At 37.0% G+C, this 24,994-nt stretch overlaps 1 pseudogene; it reads left to right on the forward strand.

The window, feature by feature from the left end:
- The first annotated feature begins 17,637 nt into the window (after positions 1-17,637).
- On the forward strand, positions 17,638-24,780 carry LOC114420527 (annotated as a pseudogene).
- Positions 24,781-24,994: the final 214 nt, after the last annotated feature.

Here is a 24,994-nt window from a genome sequence, read left to right on the forward strand (position 1 = left end):
CCCCCAACAGCCAACAAGTCAGCCACCATTTGGTCTCCCAAAAGGCTGATGCCTAGGTTGCCAATTGGGCCCTTATTACATCTTGAACTAAACCTACTAAAGCCCTTTTAGTTGATTAACCCAAAACATATTTTTGGTCAGCCAACTTTACAAGGATTGGGCCATTATGTAGAAAAACTAAACACTCTAAAATTGAGACAAAGTGGTCCATTTAGTCCTCCTCCATTTGGGCCATGATGCAACTCACAACCTTGGACTTTTCTCCTCGATACTTGGGCTTGTATTCAAATAGTATGGACAGCACTTGTTGAAGAGCTTCCTTGGCTTTCCTTGCTCTAGCCCCTTGTCATAGGCCCTCCAAGTCCTTCAAGTGAATCCTTGCCCTTGCTCTTGGTCATGTCTTCATCATTCTCTCCCTCTTGAGAAGGATTTGTCCTCAAATCGGATTCTCCATCTGCATCAAAAAGAGATAAATCAGAGACATTGAAGGTGGAACTAACATTATACTCACCGGGCAGCTCAACTATGTAAGCATTGTCATTGATTCTTTCAAGCACTTGAAATGGTCCATCTCCCCTTGGTTGAAGCTTTAATTTCCTTTGTTCCGGAAACCTTTCTTTTCTCATGTGCACCCAAACCCAATCTCCGGGTTCGAAGACAACCTTCTTTCTCCCTTTGTTGGCTTGTTTAGCATAGCTTTTATTTTTCCTCTCAATTTGATCTTTGACTCTCTCATAAAGCTTCTTCACATAGTCCGCCTTTGCTTGACCTTCTTTATGCTTAAAAACAGAAACATTAGGCATAGGCAAAAGATCAAGAGGTGTTAGTGGGTTAAAACCATAAACAACTTCAAAATCATCAAAAGTGTTAGTGGTCAAAATCTGATTTTTTCAAAACAAGATATATAGTGACTGTTTAGCACGAAACAACCTCTTGACCTCACTTTTTGTGGCTAAATAGCTCTCCCTCACTTCAAGTGTTTCACTCTTCTTTTGTTCACTCTTTTTCCTCTCAAGTGTTTCCCTCTTTTTCTCACTCTCAAGTGTTTTGCTCACCTTTTCTTTTTCTTTTTTCTCTTGAAGAAGTTTTTCTCTCATTTTCTTTTGATCCTCACACACTTCTTGTGGACTCAATGGCTTGAGCACAATCTTTTTGTCTTGGTGCATGAAAGAGATCTTGTTGGTGTAACCGTCATGATTGGCTCTTTTATCAAATTGCCATGGTCTCCCCAAAAGTAAGTGACTGGCCTCCATAGGAACAACATCACAAAGTACCTTATCATTGTATTTCCCAATGGAAACGTCCACTTCCACTTGCTGCCTCACTTGCACCTCCCCATCCTTACTAAGCCATTGAAGTTTGTATGGCCTAGGATGTGGTTTAGTAGCTAAATTTAGCTTTGACACTAATCTAGCACTAGCCACATTGGTGCAACTACCTCCATCAATGATCACCATGCACACCTTGCCATTGATTAAACATCTAGTGTGAAAGATGTTTTCTCTTTGGCTCTCCTCCTCATGCTTCAATTGACCACCAAGTAACCGCCTAATCATCAACAAATCTCCCTCCGGAGTCTCCTCTTCCTCTACGTACTCACTCTCCTCTTCTTCTTCAACATCGGATTCACTTATATATTCTCCATCTCTAAGAACCATGGACCTTTTGTTAGGGCACTCATAAGCATAGTGTCCTAGGCCTTGGCACTTGAAACACTTCACATCTCTACTCCTTTTAGAGTGTTCCTCTTGGGACTTTGAGCGAGTTTTTGATGGGATAGGTGAGGAACTACTAGAAGTAGCAGCCCCATCTTTCTTACCTTTGTCTTTCCAACTAGAAGAACCAAAGTTGGTAAAACTCCTCTTAGCCACTCCCTTCCTTTTTAATTGTTGCTCTACTTGGATTGCTTTGTGAAGCAAATCATCCATTTCAACAAACTCCTGAAGCTCAACAATATCACGGATATCATTAGTCAAACCATTAAGGAATCGAGCCATAGTTACCTCCTCATCTTCTTCAATCTTTGCTTGAATCATGAGCACATCCATTTCCTTGAAATACTCCTCAACCCCCTTGTTGCCTTGGGTTAGTTTTTGGAGCTTGAATTTCAAGTCCCTTGAGTAACTAGCCGGCACATACCGCTTCCTCATGATCTTTTTCATCTCCATCCATGTATCAACCATTGGCTCTTCATTTCTTGCTCTCTCCTTTTGTAGCTTGTTCCACCACACAAGAGCATAGTCGGAAGACTCCGTGGCGGAAAGCTTCACCTTTTGGTCCTCCTCATAGTTGTTGCATGAGAAAACATGCTCTATTTTCATCTCCCACTCCAAGTAGGCCTTCGGATCATTGTTTCCTTTAAATGGAGGAATGTTGAGTTTAATACCATCAATTCGGTTTTGTCTAGGAACACCATCATTCCCTCTTCTCCTCCTTTCTTCTTCAATATGATCTCTATTCTCCATTTGATCCAACCTCTCATGGAGCGCATCATCTCGTTGTTTCATTAACCTCTCCAAATGTTGCATCAAAGTTTGCATTTGGAATTGCGAAAGCCCCACTCCATCATTAGGATTAGTACCTGACATCTCAAACAAACAAATCAAACGCAACAAGACAATATAGTTGCTATTTGAATACCTCACCCACTCAAGTGTATCACACAATTATGGCTTTTCTCTAATGAAATACTCTTGCCTTTTACCACTCTAATTCCCCTTGAGTTCTTAGGCAATTCAAGAGATTATGGCCACAACAAAGAACAATTCACCAATATGTGTAAGGTAAGGCTAGAGAGACAAGGAAAAGGTTAACCAAGAAAAAGGCTAACAATGTTTTTAGGCACAAATGAAGGAAATAAAATTCAGAATTTAGGAATTCAAGTAACAATCCTTCATGCAACCAATATATTACCTTAAAGAGATTTTTTTTTTTAAATTCTTCAAGCATGAACCATTCAGCCCAATTTTTTTTTTTAATTTTGCTTATACGAAATTCTGCTTCTTTTTTTTTATATAACAAAGAGATCAAAAGGCTTAACTTTTGCAATGGTTCAGCCTATATATATATATATGAATAAGAAGGTAATATAAATGGCAAAGAGAATAAAGAAGGATGTTACCCAATATTTCCAGCAAAGGAAGTGTTGATCCTAGAACCGGAGCTCTGATTACCAAATGATATGAACCCTCATGGCACAAGGGCTGACTTAGGATAGGATTAAACCTTGATGTAAAATGCGGAAATTGATTAAGGAAAGGATGACGAATAAGGTGGTTAATTTTGTGGGTCTTAATAAGGTGGCTCTTGGCATAAAATGGAATAATGAGATGAGAAAACGTAGGTTAAGTGGTGGCTGGACAGAAATATAGAAATGGCAAAAACTCAAGCTACAAGACTCCAAATGAGGTGATTCCAAAACGAGGTGAAAGGTTTCGTCTTGAAATTCAATTTAGGCTCAAGAATCACTTAATTTGAGTGCGTAAAACGGGAGTTATGGCCATGAGATAATTCTGGGAAGAAGTGGATTTTCTGGAATTGTGATTTGAAAGAACAAGGTTGAAGATGAAAGGAAGGAAAGAATCACTCTTTCCGGCGAGGGCAACACACAAAGGTTGTGAAAGTCCTTTGATACAGCCAGGGTGTTCTTGAATCACTCAAGAATTTAGGAGAATCACTCCCACTAAGATAAAAGAGATAAACTCTAATTTTCTGAATAAAACTCAACTTGTGTTTATTGATAAAATGGTTCAGCTTATATAGAAGCTTTACAACAGATTTTAGTAATGGCCCACTAACCTAGAATTAAAATAACTTAATGTCATTAACCTAGGGAATTAAAAAAAAACTTAATGGCTGAGTCTAACTGAAATTGTGGCAACCAAAAGTCACCCCCAGCAGCCAACAAGTCAACCACCATTTGGTCTCCCAAAAGGCTGATGCCTAGGTTGCCAATTGGGCCCTTATTACATCTTGAACTAAACCTACTAAAGTCCTTTTAGTTGATTAACCCAAAACATATTTTTGTTCAGCCAACTTTACAAGGATTGGGCCATTATTTATAAAAACTAAACACTCTAAAATTGAGACAAAGTGGTGCAATTTAGTCCTCCTCCATTTGGGCCATGATACAACTCACAACCTTGGACTTTTCTCCTTGAAACTTGGGCTTGTATTCAAATAGTATGGACAATACTTGTTGAAGAGCTTCCTTGGCTTTCCTTGCTCTAGCCCTTGTCATAGGCCCTCCAAGTCCTTCAAGTGGATCCTTGACCTTGCTCTTGGTCATGTCTTCATCAAGCCGTCCTGAAAGCTTGAGATGAGTTTGTGAGTGATTGTGAGGTCCTAGAGGTGGAGGAGACATCCCCACTAGTATTTATGCAATCTTTCATCTTTCTCTTCTCTTCGTTGTAAAGGAAGCTTCCCAGTTATGGAAAGCTAAATCCTATGTTGGATCTTCCTTGTAGGTACTTGATGTAAATATCTTTTTATCTATTTAATGATGTTTTGTGTGTTCACTGTGCTATCAAAACTTCATTCTACCATGCTTTTGCCTTGATCACGTAGATACATGTGTTTTTAGGATCATTCAACAGTGGAAACTAGTCTGATTCTTAGAACTTGGTAGGACAGGGCTAGTTTGTCATATTTTCACGAGGAATCGGGATACGGTAACCTAGTTGTTGTATGTTATCTTAATGCGGTCATGGTTGAGTTTAGTCCAACAAGAGGAATCTACGGATGATGCTTGATCAGGATTAGGCTAGACTATCATGAGGAATCGGGATTTAGCATTTCAGGAGACACCATAGAACACATAAGCATTGTTAAATAGAGAATATCCTTTAAGCATCAGGCACCTACTAGGAAGACCAATGTGTCACCTTCTTGTCTTCATGCATCATTGATGTGTCATTATTTTCTCCTATTTCTTACCCCTATCTATCACCATTTTAATTACTGATTATCCTTAATTGTCAAATTAATTATGCAGTTTTATCATTTGGGCCTACTTGACTAATTCTGTGTTTTAATTTAATTTCAGGAGAATTATAAGCAATTGGGCTTGGATCCGGAATTGGGCTGAACCGGCTTGGAGTTGAAGAGAGCAGACAATTTTATTTGTCGTCCAGTTTTATTTTATTTCGTTTTTGGGCTGTATTTTTGTAATTGGGCCACCAGACCTTATTGGGCCAATAAAATCAGATTTGTAAGCTTTGGGGGCCTAGTGACCTTGAGTGAGCTAGCTGCTAGGGTTTTAAGGGGGCTGGTTACTGTTCACGTAGAGAGGCATATTTTCGTAGGGTTTCATTTTCAGTTTTTGGGTTAATATTCACACGCATGGTACTGTTCACGTAGCAACTCCATTTTTGTTTTCTGCTTCAAATTCCAGTGTCGTTTTCTGCTTTTAATTCTAGTTTCATTTTCATTTCTGTCTTCTAATTTCAATTCGTTTTCTGCCTTTGATTTCCTATTTGTTCTGCATTTCGTTTCCAATTGCAATTTCATTTTCGATTTCTGTTTGTAGATTCATTTTCGTTTCTGTGTTAATGGAAGGCTGAATCTCTAGTGTTATTTTCTCTTGAGGATTAAGCATAACTCTCTTTGAGGTTTTGTTATTAATATTAGATTCTGATCAGTTTTTCCCTTTCACCAATTATTCTATAATTGTTGCTGATATTAATCCATGCATGCTTAATGCTTGATTAATTGTCTTTGTGCTTAATTAACGTTCATGCTTGATGGACATGTGACAGGAATTAATTGGTGTATGTGTTGCTTAATCACATAATGACAACCTTGTGTTAATTTTCGCTTAGTAAATTAATTTCGGGTTGGATTAAGTGGTTGAACTGACTAGGGACAAATTCTCGTAACCTAGGATAAGAGACTTGCTTTTCAATCAAGGGGAAACAACATGTTTTAGTTCTGTTATTTTTTTCAATTCAAGTTTGCTTGTTGTTTAAATTACAAAAACAAACAAATCCCCCCATTTTGTTACTGTTTTATTATTACATATTATGAACATTTGTTTGATCATTGCTCATTGGGAGACGACCTAGGATCACTTCCTAGATACTGCATTTTAATGTTTATTTGATTCGGGTACGGTCTCGATCAAATTTGGCGTTGTTGCCGGGGAGTAGTGGTCCAAAGGTTCATAATTATGTTTTTGTGTCTTTGTGTTTATTTCTGTGTGTTTTTATAAAATCTGTGTTATGTGATTAATTTTCAGTATTTAGTTGTTTTGTGTGTAGTTCTGTTGTTTAGTGTTGTTTAGTATTCTGTTTTGTTTTTCAGCGCTGTGAATAGTGCTATGAATAGTGTCGGATTTTTCTAATTAATTAGCGATTTTTGTTTTGATAGCTAGAGTTGTTATTTTTGGCTGATTTTTTGTGTGATAGTTTCTTTTGATCCATATTTTGTGTGAAAAATACCGGAAGCACTTGGTGTGGCTGAATTTGAGAGATACATAAAATTTGGGAACTTGTTTTTAGCAAAACTTAAAATGGCCATAACTTTTGCTTCGGTTATCGTTTGACTGTAGTTGTAGTTTTACCCCTAGTTTTGGTGCTTGTTTGAAAGATACATGATTTGCTGCATATAGTGCATGACTAGGGGCAATCCAGGTGATTTACAACCCTTTGATCCTGAAATAGATAGAACCTTTCATAGATTAGTTAGGCAGAGTGTGCATCCTGATCATTCTGTGCATTTTGAGCATTTTGAGCATTCCGAGCATTCTGTGCATTCTGAGCATTCTATTCATTCTGTTGCTAGTAATTCTGAACATTCTGATTTTGAGCATTCGGTTGCTAATTTTCATACTGAGAACATGGCTCAATCTCCACCTCATGAGAGGAATCTTAGGGAGATGGTTGCACCTGACTTCACTTATGAAAGCTTGTGCATTCAATATCCGAATGAGGATGTTCCATATGTTCTCAAGACTGGACTAATACATTTGTTGCCCAAGTTTCATGGTCTTGTAGGTGAAGATCCTCATAAGCATCTTAAGGAGTTCCATATTGTCTGTTCCACCATGAAGATCATATCTTTCTAAAGGCTTTTCCTCATTCTCTGGAGGTAGTGGCGAAAGATTGGATGTACTACCTTGCTCCTAGGTCCATTACCAGCTGGGATGACCTTAAGAGGGTGTTCTTGGAGAAATTCTTCCCTGCATCTAGGACCACTGCCATCAGAAAAGACATTTCAGGCATCAGGCAACTTAGTGGAGAGAGCTTGTATGAGTACTAGGAAAGATTCAAGAAATTGTGTGCAAGTTGTCCTCACCACCAGATTTCTGAGTAACTCCTTCTGTAATATTTCTATGAGGGACTTAGCAACATGGAGAGGAGTATGATTGATGCTGCCAGTGGTGGAGCTCTTGGTGATATGACTCCTGTTGAGGCTAGGAATCTGATTGAGAAGATGGCTTCCAACTTCCAACAATTCAGTGCAAGAAATGATGCTATTGTCCTTAGAGGAGTCTATGATGTGGCCACGGATTCATCTTTATCTGCTGAAAATAAGAAGCTTGAGGGAAAACTTGATGCCTTGGTCAACCTAGTAACTCAGCTTGCCATAAATCAGAAATCTGCATCTGCACCTGTTACTGTTGCAAGAGTCTATGGTCTATGTTCTTTTGCTGATCACCATACAGATCTCTGTCCTTCTTTGCAGCAATCTAGAGTCAATGAGCAACCTGAAGCCTATGTTGCAAACATTTATAATAGACCCCCTCAATAGCAAAATCAACAACAACAGAATAATTATGATCTTTCGAACAACAGATACAATCCAGGTTGGAGGAATCATTCAAATCTGAGATAGGAAAATCCTCCACAACATCAACAGCAGCAACAACAACAACCTGTCCCTCCCTTCCAGAATGCTGCTGGTCCAAGCAGGCCATATGTTCCTCCTCCAATGCAGCAACAGCAGCAACAACAACAAAGACAACAAGCAACTGAGGCCCCTTCTCAACCTTCCTTAGAGGAGTTAGTGAGGCAAATGACCATCCAGAATATGCAATTTTAGCAAGAGACGAGAGCCTCCATTTAGAGTCTGACAAATCAGATGGGGTAGATGGCTACTCAGTTGAATCGAGCTCAGTCCTAAAATTCTAACAAATTGCCTTCACAAACTGTGCAGAATCCGAAAAATGTGAGTGCCATCATCTTGAGGTCTAGCAAGCAAATTGAAGTGCCTCCACCAGTAGCAGCACATGCACCTGAACCCGTCAAGCTTCATTCTACACCTGAAAAAGAGGATGAGCTAGCTGCACAAAACAGAAAGCTTCCTGATCATGAGGGAGCTAACAAAAATTTTCATGCAGGTGGACCTTTTTCTAGTAGTTCTGACTTGTAGCAGCCTCTTATCCCTCTTCCATTTCCACCTAGAGCAATTCCAAACAAAAGATGGAAGAAGTGGATAAGGAGATCTTGGAGACCTTCAGGAAAGTAGAGGTGAACATATCTCTGCTAGATGCCATCAAGCAAATTCCAAGATATGCCAAGTTTCTAAAGGAGTTGTGCACCCACAAAAGAAGGCTCAAAGGCAATGAAAGGATTAGCATGGGCAGAAATGTGTCAGCATTGATAGGTAAACTGTTCCTCACATTCTTGAGAAATGTAAGGACCCAGGTACTTTCTGTATACCTTGCATTATTGGGAACAACAAATTTGAGAATGCCATGCTATATCTAGGAGCATCAGTTAGTGTCATGCCTCTATCCATTTTCAATTCTTTATCTCTTGGACCTTTGTAACCTATGAGTGTGGTGATTCAATTGGCAAATAGAAATGTTGCTCACCCCACAGGTTTCATAGAGGATGTGTTGGTTTGGGTTGGTGAACTTCTTTTCCTGCTGATTTTTGTGTTCTTGATATGGAAGAGAGATTTTCCCATGGTTCAGTTCCAATTATTTTAGGCAGGCCATTTATGAAAACAGCCTGAACCAAGATAGATGTTTATGCTGACACATTGTCTATGGAATTTGGTGATATTGTTGTTCATTTTAACATTCTTGATGCCATGAAACATCCATTTGAGGATCATTCTGTTCTTCGTGCTGAGATACTTGATCAAATTGTTGATGATTATATGTTTGATTTTGATTCTCTTCATGGTAGGAAACATCCATTTTTATTTGATCTACATACTTGTCATTCCTCATGCATTGAACCTGAATTTGGGTTTCAATTTGATCCTGTATCTGATTTTTATGCTGAGAGTAAATTTGAATTTGAGTCTGGTTCTGATTTTCTGGGTGTTGTACCTCTTGACGTTGCTTTTCAGAGTCAGAATGCACTAACCATCTTGCAAGAAGTACATACACTTCTGACTTGCTTTATGAGGTACAGGCTGAGGGACCTTCCTCTTCTTCTCCTACCTTGGTTCCTCCCACTGTTCAGCTACCATCCACACCAGAGTTGAAGCCCTTACCAGTAAACCTCAAGTATGCTTACTTGGAGGACAAGGAAAAGTTTCCAGTGATCATCTCTGCCTCCCTTGCTGCTGAGCAAGAGGAGAAGTTGTTGCTAATGCTCAAGAAGCACAAGAAAGCCATTTGATGGACTTTAGCATGCATTCCTGGTATTAGCCCATCTACCTGCATGCATAGGATACTTTTAGAGGATGAAGCTAAGCCAGTGAGGCAGCCACAGTGGCGACTCAACCCCATCATTCTAGATGTGGTGAAAAAGGAGGTGACCAAGCTCTTGCAAGCTGGAATCATCTACCTCATTTCTGATAGCCAGTAGGTGAGTCCTGTCCAAGTGGTTCTTAAGAAGACAGGCCTCACAGTGATCAAGAATGAGATGGATGAGCTTATCCCCACAAGAGTGTAGAACAACTGGCGAGTCTACATTGATTTTAGGAGGCTGAACTAGGCAACCAGAAAATATCATTTTCCCTTGCCATTCATTGATCAAATGCTTGAGCGCTTGGCAGGTAAGTCTCATTACTGTTTTCTTGATGGTTTTTCTTGTTATTTACAAATTCATATTGCTCTTGAGGATCAAGAAAAGACCACATTCACCTGTCCCTTTGGCACTTTTGCCTATAGGAGGATGCCCTTTGGCCTATGCAACGCCCCTGGTACCTTCTAGCGGTGTATGCTTAGCATTTTCAGTGACTTTTTAGAGAGTTGCATAGAGGTGTTTATGGACGATTTTACTGTTTATGGATCCTCTTTTGATGCATGTTTGGATAGTCTAGATAGAGTTCTTAATAGATGCATTGAAACTAACCTTGTGCTAAATTTTGAAAAATGTCACTTCATGGTAGAACAAGGTATAGTTTTAGGGCATATCATTTCCAGTAGGGGCATAGAGGTAGTCCCTGTAAAGATAGTTGTTATTTCACAATTTCCTTACCCCTCTTGCGTGCGAGAGGTTCGTTCTTTTCTTGGCCATGCAGGGTTTTATAGGCGCTTTATCAAGGACTTTAGCAAAGTGGCCCTTCCACTATCCAATTTGCTGCAAAAGGAGGTGGAGTTTGATTTTGATGATCGGTGCAAAGAGGCTTTTGATTGCCTCATGCGTCCATTGACTACCACCCCTATCATTAAGGCACCTGATTGGACAGCCCAATTTGAGCTGATGTGCGATGCATCCAATTATGCATTAGGGGTTGTCCTTGCTGAAAAGATTGACAAGCTGCCTCGGGTGATCTACTACGCTTCCAGAACTTTGGATGCTGCCCAAGCAAATTACACTACCACAAAGAAGGAGCTATTAGCAATAGTTTTTGCTCTTGAGAAATTTCATTCATATTTGCTTGGTACTCGTGTTATTGTTTATACTGACCATGCAACTCTGAAATACCTGTTGAAGAAGGCTGAATCAAAGCCTAGATTGATCAGGTGGATGCTTTGGCTCCAAGAGTTTGATTTGGAGATCCGTGATCAGAGTGTAGAAGCAAGCTTCATGATGAATCAAGATTGATTCAAAGAGTTTTGATGATAACAAAGATGATGACAAAAAGCTCAAAAGTCAAGAACACTTCATGATAACAAAGATGATGATCTCAAGAATCAAAGAATGAGTTCAAGATTGAATCAAGTACACTTCAGGGATCAAGAGGAAAGTTGAATTCAAGAATCAAGAATCAAGTTTCAAGATTCATGTTCCAAGAATCAAGATCAAGATTCAAGACTCAAGATTCAAGAATCAAGAGAAGACTCAATCAAGATAAGTATTAAAAAACAATTTCAAAAATTGAGTAGCACATGATTTTTTCTCAAAACCTTTTATTAAAGAGTTTTTACTCTCCGGTAATCGATTACTAGATTATTGTAATCGGTTACCAGTAGCAAAATGGTTTTCAAAAAACTTTCAAACTGAATTTACAACGTTCCAATTAATTTCAAAATGCTGTAATCGATTACAAGTATTTGGTAATCGATTACCAGTGTGTTTGAACGTTGAAATTCAAATTTAATTGTGAAGAGTCACATCCTTTCACAAAAAAGCTTTGTGCAATCGATTACATTGATTTGGTAATCGATTACCAGTGATAGTTTCTGAACAAAATCAAAAGATGTAACTCTTCCAATAGTTTTCAAGTTTTTCCAAAAGTTATAACTTTTCCAAATTGTTTTTAAGTTTTTATAAAGGTTATAACTCTTCTAATGGTCTCTTGACTAGACTTGAAGAGTCTATAAAAGAAAGGCTTTGATTTGCATTTTATTCATTCATTCTTTAGACAACAAACTTTTGCCAATTGATTTCTGAATCTTTTTGAACTTCTTCTTCTTCTTCTTCCTTTGCCAAAAGCTTTCCAAAGTTTTTTGGTTTTTCAAAACTTGAAAACTGTGCTATTCATCTTTTTTATTCCCTTCTCCCTTTGCCAAAAAGAATTCGCCAAGGACTAACCGCCTGAATTCTTTGTGTCTCTTTTCTCCCTTTCCCAAAAGAACGAAGGACTAACCACCTGAATTCTTTTGTGTCTCCTTTCTCCCTTGTCTAAGAATTCAAAACGACACAGTCTGAGAATTCTTTTGATACTTCCCTTTCCCATTTACAAAAGATTTCAAAGGACTAACCGCCTGAGAATTCTTTTGTATCCCCATTCACAAATTTTCAAAGGTTTAACCGCTTGAGAACTTTGTCTTAACACATTGGAGGGTACATCCTTTGTGGTACAAGTAGAGGGTACATCTACTTGGGTTGTTGACTGAGAACAAGAGAGGGTACATCTCTTGTGGATCAGTTCTAGTGGAGGGTACATCCACTAGGTTGTTCAAAGAGAACAAGGGAGGATACATCCCTTGTGGATCTTTGCTTGTAAAAGGATTTTTACAAGGTTGAAAAGAAATCTCAAGGACCGCAGGTTGCTTGGGGACTGGATGTAGGCACGGGTTGTTGCCGAACCAGTATAAAACTCTTGTGTGTTTGTCTCCTTCTTCCCTACTATTTTAATTTCCGCTGTGCACTTTAATTCTTGCTTTTACTTTTGGTTAAGTTTCTTTTCTATTATTTATTTTCTTAACAACATAATAAAAACCTAAGAAGGGTAATTTTTAATTAGTAAAGGTCTAGTAATAATTAATTCAACCCCCCTTCTTAATTTTTCTGAGGCCACTTGATCCAACACAAAGCAATGCACAGAACCTCATGGCTGACCACCTAAGTAGGATTGAGCGTGCGTCTGAGGACTCACCCATTCGGGATGATTTTCTGGATGACCATTTGTAAATTCTATATAATATTTCTGATTCCTTCCCCACTCCTTGGTTTGCTAATATTGTGAATTATTTGGTTGCTTCTGTTTTTCCTCCCTTAGCATCTAAAGCTCAAACTGAAAAAATTAAGAGTGATGCTAAGCATTATATTTGGGATGACCCCTATTTGTGGAAGTTGTGCAGTGACCAGGTTATTAAGAGATGCATTCCAGACCATGAGATTGACTCGGTCCTGCAATTTTGTCATTCTTCTGCACCAGGTGGCCATCTTGGCATATAGAGGACAACTTGCAAGGTGCTTGACTGCGGTTTCTATTGGCCCACCATCTTCAAGGATGCGTGGAGAATTTGTAGCACTTGTGAGCCTTGTTAGAGAGCAGGCGGCTCACTTTCATGGAGACAACAAATGCCTTAACAACCCATGTTGTTCTGTGAGGTGTTTGATGTCTGGGGTATAAACTTTATGGGGACTTTACCTGTCTCTTTTGGTTTTGTTTATATTCTCCTTTCTATTGATTATGTTTCAAAATGGGTGGAAGCCAAAGTCACCAGAACTAATGATGCTAAGGTTGTTGTGGATTTTGTTAGATCTAATCTATTTTGCAGGTTTGGAGTCCCTAGAGCCATCGTTAGTGATCAAGACACCCATTTTTGTAACAGATCCATGTATGCCTTGCTCAAAAAGTATGGGATCGTGCACAAAATTTCCACACCTTACCACCCCCAAACTAATGGGCAGGTTGAGATTTCAAACAGGGAGATAAAAAGGATCTTGGAGAAGATTGTGCAGCCGAATAGAAAGGATTGGAGCACCAGGCTGGATGATGCTCTTTGGGTGCATAGGACTGCCTACAAAGCACCCATAGGAATGTCTCCTTATCGGGTTGTCTTTGGCAAGGCATGTCATCTTCATGTAGAGATAGAGCACAGAGCCTACTGGGCTGTAAAGACCTGTAACTTCTCTATTGTTCAGGCTGGAGAGGAAAGGAAGTTGCAACTAAGTGAGCTAGATGAGATCCATTTAGAAGCCTATGAGAATTCCAAATTCTACAAGGAGAAGACCAAGAAGTTCCATGACAGCTTGATAGCTAAGAAGGACTTCATTGTTGGACAGAAAGTTTTATTGTATAACTCTAGGCTCAGACTCATGAGTCGTAAGTTGAGGTCAAAGTGGATTGGTCCTTTTGTATGACTAATGTTTTTCCTTATGGTATAGTTGAGATCAAAATTGAATCCATAGATAAGAGCTTCAAGGTCAATGGACACCGGCTGAAACCATTCCCCACAAATCCCTCCTTGGTGGATGTAGTGGTGGAGGAGACCTCCTTACTTCACCCTACTTCTCTTCCGCCATGACTTAGGGAGTTTTCTTTTTCTGTCTCCTTCTTTACTTTTATTGCACTTGTCCAAATTTATTGATTGTTCTGATTGCTCTTGATCTTATGATTGTGCTACATTGAGGACAATGTGTTGTTTAAGTGGGGGGGGGGGGAGATTGTTCTTTGTTTGGGGTTTTCTAGGTTAATTTTGTTATTTTGGTTTTATGTTTTGTGTACAACATTGCATGTTTCTCTTTGAATTCTAGGTTATGTACAGGTAATGGGTAATTGTTTTTGAATTAGGAGTTTCTTGGCATTTTGTGAATTGAAATCCTTGTTTTTCTTTACATGTCAAGTTAGTTTTGAAAGGTTGAATTGAAAGTGATAGATTTACCCTTGGTGAGATTTTGAACCATCATCATCTATTTTATTCGGTGTGTTTTGCCCCATTGATTGCTTGCACAATAGCCTTGGCTTGACTCTTGTTGATACTTGGTTCACATGCATGTTGGGAGATGATTTAGGCATTTTGTTCTTATAAGCCTCTAGCCAAATGAGCCTACCTTGAATTAATTCCTTTGATAGCCCCTTTGAGCCTATGTTCCCCTTTCTTTGTTTTGAAGCTCATTACAAGCCTTAAGTGAAAAACCATGATCTCACCCTACCCTTAAGGAATTTTGGAGCTTTGGAGTTGTTTTGGGAATAAGTTTTTTTTTGGGGGGGGGGGGGGGGAGGTATGTTTCATTGGATGATATGTTTTTTTTGGCCATGCTTGATGATGTATTTTTGCCATGCTTGATGTATATACATATATTGCCTAATTGTTGCTTTATTGTTCAAATATTCAAAATGCTTTCAAATGCTAATGTTCAATAAAAAAATAAAAAAAAAGAAAGGGAAAAATAGAAAAAGAATGAAGTTGAATAAATGAGGTCTTGTTTTGAGGACTTGGACTGGTTTGAGGACTTGGTTGATTTTGGAGGTTTTGGGTTTACTTTTTATACTTAATTTTTAATTTTGGTTTTGGGTTTACTACTTCTGCTTGATTTCCACTTATTCCTCATTGCTTCTCTATTCCTTTGGGTTTTAACTACTTATCTCTCACTTTCCTCTACCTTGTCCCTGGCCCCATTACAACCTTAAAAGACCTTTTGATCCTCATGTGCATGTGTTTGTGGTGTTTGGTTGTCAATTTTAGAGTCTTGCCAAGTCTATGTGGTGTTTGTTTTTCATGGGTACTCTGAGAGTAAACAATAACCTAGACACTTGAGAGATAAAATGCATATCTTGTGAGCCTTTATCACTTTTCATTCAATTCTTGAGCTGATTGACTACCTTGCCATGTTTGAGATGCTTGGATGATTTTCATGACTGTCTTGATTCTTTAACTCTTTACGTGTTGGATGTTGCCCATTCCTTTCATTCCTTGAGATTCATTGAGAAATATGTAAATGTTTTTGTGTTTGTTTATCTCTCTTTAATGTCTCTGGATTTGTTCCTTGCTCTGCTTTTTGATTTTGCCCAGGAGTGCAAAAGGCTAAGTGTGGGGGAACTTGATGTGTCATTATTTTCTCCTATTTCTTACCCCTTTCTATCACCATTTTAATTACTTATTAGCATTAATTGTCAAATTACTTATGCAGTTTTATCATTTGGGCCTACTTGACTAATTATGTGTTTTAATTTAATTTCAGGAGAATTATAAGCAATTGGGCTTGGATCCGAAATTGGGCTGAACTGGCTTGGACTTGAAGAGAGCAGACAATTTTATTTGCCGTCCAGTTTTATTTTATTTCGTTTTTGGGCTGTATTTTTGTAATTGGGCCACCAGACTTTATGCCGCCTGCCATGCATGAAAACATGGATCATGCCACTCCCCCTACTTTCGAAGGACAACCTCCCTAGCCTACATGGATCATGCCACTCCCCCAAGGGGATGTCGACTCCTACCCCCTTTTCACCACTGAGGGGTCGGCGCCCAATGCGTTGCCTCAGCCCAACATCGCGGAAGTCTCTCAACCCCGCCCAATGCAACCGCTACTCTTCTCCATGGGAGGACTACCTTCGGCGGTTGAAGGAAGAGAAAAACTTGATTTCATTGAAGAGAGATTAAAGGCGGTTGAAGGGTTTTGTGATTACCCCTTCACACGGATTTATGCTTGGTACCCAATGTTGTCATCTCTCCAAAATTCAAGGTACCTGACTTTGATAGATACAAGGGGACCACTTGCCCCAAGAATCATTTGAAGATGTACTGCCAGAAAATGGGGTCATATTCTAGAGACGAGAAGCTATTGATGCATTTCTTCCAAGATAGTTTGGTCGGAGCGGCGATCATCTGGTATACCAATTTGGAAGCTTCTCGCATCCGCACACGGAAAGACTTGATTATTGCTTTCATTAGGCAGTATCAGTACAATACCGACATGGCTCCTAATAGAACCCAACTGCAGAATATACACTACAAGAAATTGTCCATGTAGCTACACACATTTTTACCTACGAACATAATTTAGTGTAGGTAGAACTCAAATAAACTTATACCTACATGTTTTTACTGTAGGTAAAAGCAAAATGACTTATACTTATCCAAGTTTGATGTAGGTAAAAATAAATAAATAAATAAAAACTTATACTTATCGATGTTTAGTATAGGTAAAATCTCTAAAAACTTATACCTACGGACACTTTTACTTATGAATATAATTAACTGTATATTAAATATATATATATAATTTATTATTTTACAAAATTATATATTTTATTGATGTAAATATGTTTTGATTTTAATTTTAATATGCATAAATAATTATTAAGATTATTTAATTTTTTATTTTATAGAAAAATATAAAATTTGTAACTTAGTTATAATATTTTATTTATTTTAATAAAAAAAATTTCCATAAAAAGATTTTCAAAATTATATGCTAACTAGCCCTTCTAACTATAGTCTCCTTTCATATTTTATATTTTATTTATTATATGAAAATGAAAAAAAAGAACAGGCACACTTTCTTTATTCTCTCAAAAACCAAAATCATTCTAACCCTTTCTTAGGATGATGCCCTCTCTTCCTAATCCCTAACGAGGCATTTCATCTACAATCTTTCCATTATCGTGAGTTTGTTTCTCCTTTTCTCTCTTTTAGTGTTCAAATGTTTCTTGTGATTTATCTTCATTTGATAGGAATTTACTAGGTTAGGGCAACAGACATCCTGGTTTGGGTTTCGATTTCACCGCATTGCCTTTTGCTACTACTAGGTTTGTTTTCTTCATTCATGGTTTCTAGATCTGAAATTGATTTAATGGTTTCATTTCAGCATTATGAAGTGAATGCATGTTTTTAGTGTTTTCATGTGCTATTTGTTTATGGTGATTTTAGAGGTTTTGCTACTTGAATTTTCTAATCAATTGGATCTATAACTAATTCTGTCGCAGTGGTCGAGGCTAGGTCTCAAGAGGGTTGAACTCGGGATAGGGAAGCCTTTGCATGTGGGGGGGTCCATGGTAGAAAGTGCCTTAGTATAAAGTATAAACCCTAGTAATTGTTTTTCTTGGAGTTAGACAGAGAGGGTTCCCTTTCCAGTGACAGGCGATAGCTGCAAGCAACTCAACCTCAGAGCTTAAGCAATGGCGGCGAAGAAGCATGACGCTGGAGACACCAAAAAGAGAAAGCGACCCAATACTGAAACTCATGAAGATCCCAAGGCTTCGAACCTCATTGCCTCAAAGAAGCACAAACTAGACTCCGTTGCTAAAGACAACAAGAACAAGAAGACACCGGCCGAGAACGTCGTCTTCATTCCAAGGTTTCTCTCCTTAATAATTAGAATATCTACAATTTCGCTTTGGATCGTTCCAGGATTTTTGCAATTTCTTTTTTTTTTTGTTTTATGCCAATTAATTAATTGTTGAGGCATTTGGAGATTATTTGTTTTGATTGATTAGATGAGATTATGATTGTTTCGTATAAGGAACTAGCAGATGCTAGATAAAGGAAGAGAAAACGACATTTCACTCTTGAGCAAGTGAGACATATTATTTTTTATTTATTGTTTGTTCTTTCATCAGTTGAATTGAGTGTTGTAACCTTGATGGGTTGGGAATTCACCAGGTGGTATTTAATTTTAATTTAATTTAATTTTGAATAGGAGCTTGTACGTCTATGGGAAAGGATGAGACATCATGAGATTGCTAAAGAGGACAGAGCTAAGTATGTTCCTACAACAAGACATTAAGGGCTGATATTTCTTTGTTTATGGCATGCTAATCCTTTTTATTTTTCATTTAATTCTATATACTATGTCTTTCTTGGAACTTTTATACAATTGAAGGCTAGTGACTAAAGCTTTACAAAAGATGAAGGGGAAGATTCCAGAGATTGCAAAAATGAATGTGTGAATTTGTAATACATTTGCTAGTTATATTTAGCCTTATCTCAAGATCGTAAAGTGTTATCGTTGTCTTCATTCTGCATAAAATGGTTACAACCATCCCAAGGATCATCATTGTTTGTCAGTATTCTCTTGGGTCAGTGCGGTCAGTGTTTGTAGAAACAACGACCTTGCTGCATCTGGGGCTGACAATGGTTCTGTTCGATTATGGTAAATTTAAAGTGATACCAAAGACATTTAGTCTCTTTATAGTGTGCCATTGGTAAGTGAAAGGAATAGCAGCTAAAATCTAGTTAACTTTTCCTAGATTAATTTTTCTTAGATTTTGATTATAGCTTCTGTTGAAAAGGCTATTGTTGTTCTTGTTTCGGTTGAATGTAGCTTCTTCTGTAAACCACTAAATCCCTTGTTATTTATTGAATAACTCTCCCCTTTTTTTCAAACCTTACTTTTTTGTGCCATGTGATGTTTTAAAATAAGCTTGCATAGAATAGAGATTGTATACCTGTAAATTCGTACATAGATTTGTAGTTTTATGTAAAAAATCAAGTTTTACTTTTGAAGTCAAAAAGTAATTTCCAAACATGCAATTCTTCATCTTTCTAGTGTTGGATTTACATTTGTACTGAGTTTTATTGTAGTTGAAAAATCCACTGCCATTTAATTTATCCTTTTGCATAACAGGCTGAGTTTGTGAATTCCTTGGCTTTTGCAAAATTAGGAGAAGTCTTAGTTGCTGGAGTAGGACAGGTGAAAATTTTCTCAAACTGTGTCCTGCTTGTATGCTTTTTTTTTTTTGTATACTATTTACTGAAATTTCACTGGAAACATTGCCATGGACAGAAAAGCTATCTGAGCATTTCAACTTTCTAGTTTGAAAGGTGGACTTTTAGTATGATAATAAGGAAATCGATACCAGGTTATCTTATTTATGACTCATTCACACTAATAGGTGAATTTATTATGTTCTCTTGATGTTTGTGTTCTTTGTTTCTTCCTCCCCCCTAAAGCTCTCTCGTTTCCAACATATTTTTTATGAAGGTAGTTGTCTCTCTGGAAAATTTCTATTTTTAGCTTGTGATTGTGAGACTTCTTGTGTTAAGTGATTAGAATGACATAATTTATAAGATTAAAGATTTCTCAGGTCCAAATTTTGCTGCACTCAGTTAGGTCTCAATCTTTCCACAGGTGTGTAAGCCTGTAACCCAATATGAGTGTAACCACATTAGCAAATAGACCTTTAATAATGATTGTCCATGGAGACAAATTTTATTGTTTTTCTCTCCTGGTGTTGGATAAGTATATGAAATTGACTAGTTTTATCTAGTAAATAGATTGCTACCAACTTTGAAGTTGAAGAGATTAGAATTGTTGAAAGAAAACATTACTGATGCCTTTAATTCTATTGAAACACTACTTACATCATTGGATACTATTTACCCTTCATTTCAGGTTGTGGAAGCAATGTCTTCCAAGGTTATTTTGATGATGCCAAAGAATCAAGAGTTAAGCAAAGTTTCAAGAAAATATTCAAGAATCAAGTTTCAAGATTCAAGATTCAAGAATAATCAAGATCAAGATTCAAGACTCAAGATTCAAGAATCAAGAGAAGACTCAATCAAGATAAGTATTAAAAAGTTTTTCAAAACATTGAGTAGCATAAGAAGTTTTCACAAAATCATTACCAAAGAGATTTACTCTTTGGTAATCGATTACCAGAAGGTAGTAATCGATTACCAGTGTTTTAAAATGTTAAGATTTTCAAAATTCAAAATGAAGAGTCACATCTGTTGATGTGTAATCGATTACACCTTAATGGTAATCGATTACGAATGACTATTTTCGAAAAATTCATTTCCAAAAGTCACAATTCTTCAAGTGACTTGTTTTTGAAGATTCTTTCAAAAGTCATAACCTTTTAAATAATTAGTTTTAAAGAAATTGCCAAGAGTTACAAGTTTTGACTTGAGTCATCAAGAAATTATAAATATGTGGCCTTGACATGAAACAAAAAAAAAAGATAATCATCTATCTTTAAAACTATCTTTCAATCTTCTCTCAACTTTTCTTTCAATATCTTTCAACTCTTTCTATAGAATTTTCTGATTCTTTTCTCATCATCTTTCTAAAAGTTTTTGTTCAAAACTTTCTCTTCTAAGAAAAGTTCTTTGTTCAAAAACTTGTGTTATTCATCTTTTTCATTCCCTTCTCCCTTTGCCAAAAGAACGAAGGACTAACCGCCTGAATTCTTTTGTGTCTCTCTTCTCCCTTTCCAAGAGAATTCAAAGGACCCCGCCTGAGAATTCTTTTGATTCTTTCCTTCCCCTTAAACAAAAGATCACAAAGGACTAACCGCCCGAGATATCTTTTGTTTCCCCTTAACAAAGATTCAAAGGACTAACCGCCTGATAATTCTTTGTCCTACACATTAGAGGGTACATAAGTAGAGGGTACATCTACTTGGGGATTGTTATACTGAGAACAAGAGAAGGTATATCTCTTGTGGATCAGTTCAAGTGGAAGGTCTTGGATCGAGTGGCCTTAGAATAGTTAAGAAGGGGAGTTGAATTAATTATTCCTAAACCTTTACTGATTAAAAAATTACTCTTCTAAGGCTTTTACTAAATTGTTAAGAGAATGAGGAGTAGAAGAGAAACTTAATAGAAAGTAAAAGCGGAAATTAAAATGCACAGTGGAAAGTAAAAGAGTAGGGAAGAAGGAGACAAACACACAAGAGTTTTTATACTGGTTCGGCAACAACCCGTGCCTACATCCAGTCCCCAAGCGACCTGCGGACCTTGTGATTTCTTTCAACCTTGTAAAAATCCTTTTACAAGCAAAGATCCATAAGGGATGTATCCTTCCTTGTTCTCTTTGAACCTAGTGGATGTACCCTCCACTAGAACTGATCCACAAGAGATGTACCCTCTCTTGTTCTCAGTCAAACCCAAGTAGATGTACCCTCTACTTGTACTACAAAGGATGTACCCTCCAATGTGTAAAGACAAAGATCTTAGGCTGTTAAACCTTTGATACTTTGTGAATGGGGATACAAAAGAATTCTCAGGCGGTTAGTCCTTTGAACACTTTTGTATTAGGGAAAGGGAAGAATCAAAAGAATTCTCAAACTGTGTCCTTTTGAATTCTTTGACAAGGGAGAAGGGAGACACAAAAGAATTCAGGCGGATAGTCCTTTGTTCTTTTGGAAAAGGGAGAAGAGAGACACAAAAAGAATTCAGGCGGTTAGTCCTTGGCGAATTCTTTTTGGCAAAGGGAGAAGAGAAGAAAAGAATGAATAGCACAAGTTTTCAAGGTTTAGAAAACCAGAAAACTTTGGAAAGCTTTTGGTACAAAGAAGAAGAAGAAGTTCAAAGAGATTCAAGGCTTGTAAAGGATTGTATGAATAAGTGTTCAAGATACTTGAAATGCAAAACAAAGCCTTGTTTTTATAGACTCTTCATGTCTGGCCAAGAGGACCATTTAGAAGAGTGATAACTTTTAGAAAAACTTAAAACCGATTTGAAAAAGTCAAAAAACCTTTTGAAGAGTTACATCTTTTGATTTATTCAGAAACAATCACTGGTAATCGATTACCAAATTTGTGTAATCGATTACACAAAGCTTTTATGTGAAAGGATGTGACTCTTCACTTTTGAATTTGAATTTCAACGTTCAAAGGCACTGGTAATCGATTACCAAAACATTGTAATCGATTGCAGCTTTTTGAAATTAATTGGAACGTTGTAAATTCAATTTGAAAACTTTTTCAAAACAATTTTGCTACTGGTAATCGATTACAACAATCCGATAATCGATTACCAGAGAGTAAAAACTCTTGGGTAAACATGTTTTGAGAAAAATCATGTGCTACTTAATTTTTGAGAAAAACTTTTCATACTTATCTTGATTAAGCCTTCTCTTGATTCTTGAATCTTGAGTCTTGAATCTTGATCTTGATTCTTGAGATCTTGAACCTTGAATCTTGATTCTTGACTCTTAACTTTCCTCTTGAGTCTTGAATTCTTCTTGATTCTATCTTGAACTCTTGAATTGTTCTTAATTCACTTGAGTTTTTCTTTGATTGATCTTTGAGCTTTTTGTCATCACCTTTGTCATCATCTTTTGTTATCATTATTGTTATCATCAAAACACCTTTGAATCACCTTTGATTCACCATGAAGCTTTGCTTCTACAGAACACTTGGGTTTTCAAAGAGAACAAGGGAGGGGACATCCCTTGTGGATCTTTGGCTTGTAAAGGATTTTACAAGGTTGAAAGAAATCTCAAGAACCGTAGGTTGCTTGAGGACTGGATGTAGGCACGGGTTGTTGCCGAACCAATATAAAATTTTTGTGTTTGTCTTCTTCTTCCCTACACTCTTTAATTTCTGTTGTATACTTTTCTTTTACGCTTTACTTTTGTTTGAATTACATAACTTAGTAGTAAAGCCTAATTGAATCTGGTAACATTAAGAAGGATAAGATTTTAATTAGTCAAAGCACATTAATAATTAATTCAACCCCCCCTTCTTAATTATTCTGAGGTCACTTGATCCAACACAGGTCTATTTGAAAATTGAAATATACGTTGTTATTTGTTAGTGTCACCTTTTTTTTCTAATTGGTCATTCTCCATTTTTAGCTTCCAAGAAACAACTAGCAGGCTTTATCTCCACTCTCGTTGGACATGTTGCATGGTTTATAATTCTCTGTGTGGTTATGCTCATCACCTGACTCTGCTTCTATTTCACCACTCTTTGCAGCTTTATCACCCTTCAGCTCTGAACACCTTTGAACAAATAGTATATAGTGCCAAAGGAAAGCAAATTGTAGTTTTTCTTGACTATGGTGGAACTCTCTCTCCAATTGTTGCAGATCCAGATAAGGCTTTCATGACTAGAAAGGTTTTCCTTTTGTTCCCATTTTTCTCTTATACTCATATCCATTGAATAAAGCTTATGTTTGTGATTAATCCGAGACTTTGTTTTCTCAAATTAGATGAGAGCAACACTAAAGGGTATAGCAAGACATTTTCCCACAGCAATCGTGACCGGAAGGTGCAGAGATAAGGTACATTTTCTTCAAAGAAAAATAAGTACAAAAAGTGACATGGAAGTGATTAAATGATTCTTTATTTATTTTTCTTCTCTTGAGAGATTTAATTGGAGTTCTTTCTGATTTATTTTTTTCAGGTATATAACTTTGTAAAATTGGCAGAACTTTACAATGCGGGAAGCCATGGCATGGACATCACTGGTCCAACAAAAAGTCCAAAAGCAAGTGAGAGAGAGTTTCTGAAACTAATCAGTGTGTTGAAGATTCTATCTTTTTGTTTCTTTCTGGTTTTGCCATTTGTTGCTTTCTTTTAGGGTAATAATAATAATAATAAAGCAGTGTTGTTCCAATCCGCGAGTCAATTCCTACCAATGATTGATGAGGTTCATTTTCTCTTTTTTCTTTTATCTAAATGCAAAACCTCTATTTCATTTCCTCCCAAATTAGCCTGTGGCAGCACATCAGATATTAACAGCGTCGTACGTTATCAAAAAATAATTTTTCAGGTGTACGAGATCTTGTTAGAAAAAATGAAGACTGTCCCAGGGGCTAAGGTTGAGAACAATAAGTTTTGCTTGTCCTTGCACTTTCGTTGTGTTGACAAAAAGGTACCAGTCAACTTACCATGTAATTGTTGAATCAATAGAATTACCAAACCCACACACACGCCAAAAAACTTTAATTGTTCGGTAACCATTTTTAAAAAAAAAAAAATTACTCTGTTTTTTCCTTAGAGTTGGGCAGCATTGGTGGAGAAAGTTAGATTGGTGCTTAATGAGAATCCACAACTTAGGCTAACCCAAGGGAGAAAAGTGCTAGAGATCCGTCCAACCATCAAATGGGACAAGGGCAAGGCTCATGAATTTTTGTTAGAATCATTAGGTGAGTAGATAACTATATATATTAAATCATGCAAAAATAGCCTTACTTTGATATCTCACCTACCTATGCTACATATATAAGTCATATATTTGTTCTGATTCACTATAATAATACTATTTGCATATTTCTAGGGTACAAGAATTTGAATGATGTATTTCCAATCTATATTGGTGATGATTGAACTGATGAGGATGCTTTTAGGGTAACAAATGCTGCCACGCCTAGCTTGCTAGTTAGTTAGTTAAAAGTATATATATTGCTATTCTATATATTTCATTTTCACCTGCATATGTTTATTAATTGACTTGTTAACATTATGGATATAATATAATTAACAAGTTTTGCACAGTAGGGGTCAAGGAATTGGGATTCTTGTTTCTAGAGTTGCAAAAGAAACAAATGCTTCCTATTCCTTGCAATGCAGGTCAAATTCCTTTCTCTAATGAATATTTTTCTGTTTTATATTTAATTATAAAATATTACTTTACTTTTTATTTTATTTTATTTTGTATTTTTAAATTCTTTTTATAGGAAGCAGAGACAACAAAAAACAATAAAATTTATTTTTAGTGTTTTCCATAAAATAATGTCTTTTATAGGAAGCATAGACAACTAATGTCAAGCAAAACTATAGTTTGTGGTTGGGCTTCAAAAACT

This window comes from Glycine soja, chromosome 7 (assembly GCF_004193775.1).
Source record: "Glycine soja cultivar W05 chromosome 7, ASM419377v2, whole genome shotgun sequence".
NCBI classification, from domain to species: Eukaryota; Viridiplantae; Streptophyta; class Magnoliopsida; order Fabales; family Fabaceae; genus Glycine; species Glycine soja.